The sequence below is a fragment of the Dermacentor albipictus genome, unplaced genomic scaffold (assembly GCF_038994185.2).
Source record: "Dermacentor albipictus isolate Rhodes 1998 colony unplaced genomic scaffold, USDA_Dalb.pri_finalv2 scaffold_15, whole genome shotgun sequence".
NCBI classification, from domain to species: domain Eukaryota; kingdom Metazoa; phylum Arthropoda; class Arachnida; order Ixodida; family Ixodidae; genus Dermacentor; species Dermacentor albipictus.
In genome coordinates, this window is record NW_027225569.1 from 11,794,241 (window position 1) to 11,799,194 (window position 4,954).

Below are 4,954 nucleotides of genomic sequence, written 5' to 3' on the forward strand. Positions count from 1 at the left end.
CCACGCCCATTGTGATTCTTGTTGCTGTGTTTCTGTTGTAGTGTCCCGATCCGGCATATCCGATGCTCCGCTCTCGGGGGCGGAGGCGGCCACATAATCAGCGGCGGCTCGGCGTGTGAGTAGTCGAGCGGTGGCGTGGGCCGCCTCGTTGCCCGCGAGCGGGACATCGGTGTGTGCCGGGGTCCACAGGAGGAAGGCTGTAGAATTTTGGGGTTGCGAGGGCGATGACGAGCCGCCGTCGTCACAAATTTGGAGTATGCGGACCGCTTCCCGCGAGACGCGACCGCGCGCGAAGCCACGGATTGCCGCCTGCGAGTCGCTGATCACGATCGCAGCGCTAGGCACCGTGGCCAGTGCTAGGGCTATTGCGGCTTCTTCGGCCGCCTCCGTGTGTCCTGTGGTCACTGCAGCGCTCGCGAGGCACTTACCCGTGCGGTCTACAACCGCACCTTCAAACAAGAAAAATATCTAGGGCTGAGGTTTCCGCCTTGTTTGTTGCGCCGAGCTTGCGCTGGCGCTATTCAATTACCATGTGGCGGGTGCACCGCCCCTTTTCGAAGTTGCTCCCTCATATAAAAGAAAATAAATGAATGGAGGGAAAAGCCCGTTCCTACTGATGCAATAACAGGCTTAAAGCAATCAAAAATAAATTAAATGGGGCCAATAGCCCGAAGCGCGAATTTTTAATAGAAAAGCCAATTGGAAAAAGAAAGGTTGGGTACGGTAACAGCTAATATCCCAAGGCGAGGTCAGCGAGGGCACAGGGTCCTCGCGTAGAGCGTTTATTGATTTCTCATGTGAAAAGTTAATAATGATGATCGGCATGCGGAGTGCCCTTGTAGGGAAAGAGGTAAGATGACAGGGATGGTGAAAAAGCCGGCCATGTCCCTGAATCGGCCGGTTGGCTCCAAAACCGGTACGTGAAAAGCTGAAAATAGACTTGAGAGCACTGATTAGAAGTGGTGACAATGAGTGCCCGGTCAACACTAAGCGTCGGGCAGCCACCGTCACCAAAACCCAAAGAGCGAGCTATAATGGCCCACTTAAGCCTCCATCCGAGATATGTAGACGTATGGCAGAGTAGAAGGAAGCAAAAGTATATGTAACACACGGAACAATTGTCAATGCGGCGTGCAGATGCCTGCTCCTGTGCCAAAGTAAATCCGCTGCTAAAGTGAGGAATGTGAGGAGGAGAACAAAGAACAGAATTGTTGGTAATGGAGAACGCTAAAATGAAGAAAAACGGAGAAGAGGAATGGTATGAAGAGACGGAGGACCGAAAGAAATAAAGGAACGAATTAGGAAAACTACTTGAACAGAACGGTTGGCAAGGTTTGTAATCACCCGGCGCGCACCTAGGTGCGCACCGTGCTTGCAAGAGTGCTGCACCCAAAACCGCAGCGGCGGCACGCCAGGAAACATGACTCGGGGCTTGGCGTATTAAAGGAGCCAATGGACATGGCCAGGTCACCGAGACCACCCGGATTCTGACCGCTGCATTTAGCCCGAGACAGAAGTGACCAATAGTATCTCGAAAGTGCTCATAGTGGCGCGAGGCGGCCACATACTGCCTCGTGTGGAGTACGACGTTTGCTACAAACATAAACCGGTTATTCTTGCTTCAAAAAAAGGCAATACGTAGTATCTGTAATGCTCCAGTAGACGCTCACACTGCACCTCTATTCAAACAGTTGAATTTACTCACACTGCATTCTCTGTCGCAGTTGAGGCTGTTACTAGCCTATCGTAAAGAAGCAAAACAAAGCCAGCCATACATCACATCGTTAGCACAGCTAACTAGAAACCGAACAGAATACAGTACACGGTCACCTGAACACTGGTATGTGCCGCACCTTCGCACTAACTATTCTCTTCAGATGTTGTACTACCGCTTACCACGGCTATTAAACACGCTTAAATGTAATAACATAGATGTCACCTCCTGTCCTGTATCGCATTTATATGAGCATTTCAGTGACATTTTGAAGACGATTTAATGGGTTGTTTGTGACTATTTTCTGAAGTAGACTGTCTTCACATATCTCAATTTGATATTAGCCTCTGTCAAATCATGTCTTATTCTTTCCTAAAATGATTACCTTGTTCTATTGCTGCTTCTTTTGTACAATACTGTACACTGTGGAACCACGTAGTTTTTATGATTTGTAACGTTTTTCTTTTTTTCTTTTCTCCATTGCACTTCTGTTTGCTGGCATACTGTCTAAGCCAAGTTGTCATTGTCTTTGTTTTTTTTTCGCTTATGTATTGTTTTGTCGGCTCTACATCAGTGCCTGTGCCTTCTGCTGCTGCCCTCAGACCGGGTTTAAGGCCCGTCAAGTTGCTGCGAGCAACTTTTTCCTTAAATCCCCCATGAATTGTACGTTTATGGAAATAAAGGCATTTGTATTGTATTTGTATAGTATCCACAGCACCCAGCCGGAGCCCGCGAAAGCGCCGTTAAATGTCCGCATAAGGCAGGGTATGCAGTAGGGTCTATAAATACAGAGGAGCAGATGTGCAAGCAGCAACATGCTGAGCACAATCCGGCAGCCATTATTGTGCTTGTAGCAGTCAATGCCAGAAAGCCAAACAGAGAACGCCGGGGTCCTAGTAGCTGGACGTTTTGAGCCAGCCACGGCTCCAATGCCGGTCGTTCTCGCACGTTTAGCGCTTTGACCATCCGGTTAAGCTCCGTATAAAGGCGCCAATACACTTCGACGTGACCCGGCGCGCGCGCGCGCGGTGGTTGCGCTACGTCACGCCAGGTCGGCTACACCGCGCCAGGCATATGTCGGTCCCCCTACAGTACGACGCCGCGCAGCTGCCGCAGCTGGAGTAGCGCATGCGCAGAACAACGCGCCCCTCCGTGCCGCCTGTCGGGGAACATCCAAACAAATCTTTTCGCGCGATCGCCACTGCGGAACGGACTGTTGCTCGGTGATGGCACGGACGCAGACGCATTTCGCAAGACGAAACACTATTCTCGCTTTGTTGGTGCGTCGTCTGCGTCGCAAGAGGAACAGGTCTCTGTACATAAGGGATATATTTGACAAGCGTCCAGAGTGTGGAGAGTACCACCACCTAGTACAGGAGCTGCGGAACTGTGATCCTGAATACCATTTCAAGTATTTCAGGTAAATGACAACGTTGCTCCTTTCGGAATTGTGTAGCTCCAGCTCGGTTAAATATATTATGCGTAACTTTCATGCATTTGTCGCACGCAGGATGACAAAGGCATCGTTTGGCAAGCTGCTGAGCCTTGTTTACCACAGGCTTGTTCATCCTCCTACTCACAGGAGACCCATCTCACCGGCAGAAAGGCTCGCGGTGACATTGAGGTAAAATATATGTTGATCATATTTCCTAGAATTTAGCCAATGCGGCCTCGTGCATCCATGCGTACGGTAGCTTCAATAATTTTTGGTAACATGTCGCAACAATTCATTCCCGAAAATATGCTTTTTTTGTTCGTGTTCCCAAATTTCGTAATTTCAGAAATACGGAACCCACGTATTCACCTCCCTGAACTTCCCCATTCATGAGATTAAAGAAAATACTGGCTCGTGTTAAGTTTTCTTGTTTTTTTAAGTGATCGCTTATATTTCCGAAAATTTTCGCCGCGTATAATAATAGTGCTTGCTAGGTTATGCTTATACTGAGTAACCGACGAGCCATTCTTGCTACTATTCGCGGCCCTATGGTGTCTGTAAAACGCGATGCAGGCATTAACGAATAGAATTATGCTGATAACAATTTGGTTCAGTGTAAACATAGATGTCGAAATATTGGAACCATAATTTTACGGACTGCTCTTTCAACATCTTTGCAGATTTTTGGCCACAGGAGGCTCCATGGAGGACATTGCATTGAGCTACCGAATGCATGCATCTACTGTAGCTAGCGTACTGAAGGAGACATTGCCAGCGATCTGGGACTGCTTGAGGCCCCTGGTACTCGCACGCCCAAGCACACAGAGGTGGCGCGACATAGCAGAGGAATACTATGACAAATGGGATTTTCCAAACACAATAGGGAGCATTGACGGCAAGCATTTTGCGATCAAATGTCCTAACAAGAGCGGCTCAGACTACTGCAATTACAAGGGTTTCTATTCACTAATTATGCTGGCTATAGCAGACGCCAATTATAGATTTATAATGGTGGACATCGGAGCCCAAGGCCGATATTCAGACGCCTCTTTCTTTAAGAGGAGTCCCCTCCAGGCAGTATTTGAAGAGGGTACTCTGGGGCTGCCTTCAAATATTTCGAAGTGGCCACCTTGTTTGGTTGGCGATGCAGCCTTCCCTTTGCGGACTTACATGATGCGGCCCTAAAAAGGTCTCCAATTACCGCTTGTCGAGGGCACGCAGGTGCATTGAAAATGCTTTCGGCATTCTAGTCTCCCGTTGGCGGGTGTTTCTTGGAACGGTGGAAGGCGCACCAGAGCTCCTCAACAACATGATTCAGGCTGCCGTGTGTTTGTACAATTTTCTTATGGCAGACGCTGCCTACTGCCCTGATGAGTACAGCGACACGCTGTGCGGCGAGACGGTGTCTGACGGAGAATGGCGCCGCACTGTCACTGAAATTGGCACAAAGACAGTGCCTTCATACAACCGCCCCACTTCAGCTGCCATGGCAATGAGGGACGAATTAGCAGACTATTTTATGTCCGCAGAAGGCTCACTGCCGTGGTAGCTGAAGGTTGTCAGGCGATGCTAAAATATCCTGTAAATATGCATGCATAGTTTGTACACGTTCTCTTTATTCCTAGCAGAACACTGTTCGAGTGCTGGGTTTTGTAAGACTGTATGATATGTAATTTTTTTTCCCACATTTCTCTTATGTTTAGCACTGCCTTACAAGCTGATTTTTTGTAGCTTATTGATTGCTGCTTGTTTATGTATTTTAACTACGTGCACATTTCGCTGGTTTTATACGCATGCAATCCACT

At 48.5% G+C, this 4,954-nt stretch overlaps 1 pseudogene; it reads left to right on the forward strand.

The window, feature by feature from the left end:
• Positions 1-2,940: 2,940 nt before the first annotated feature.
• On the forward strand, positions 2,941-4,698 carry LOC135918924 (putative nuclease HARBI1; annotated as a pseudogene).
• Positions 4,699-4,954: the final 256 nt, after the last annotated feature.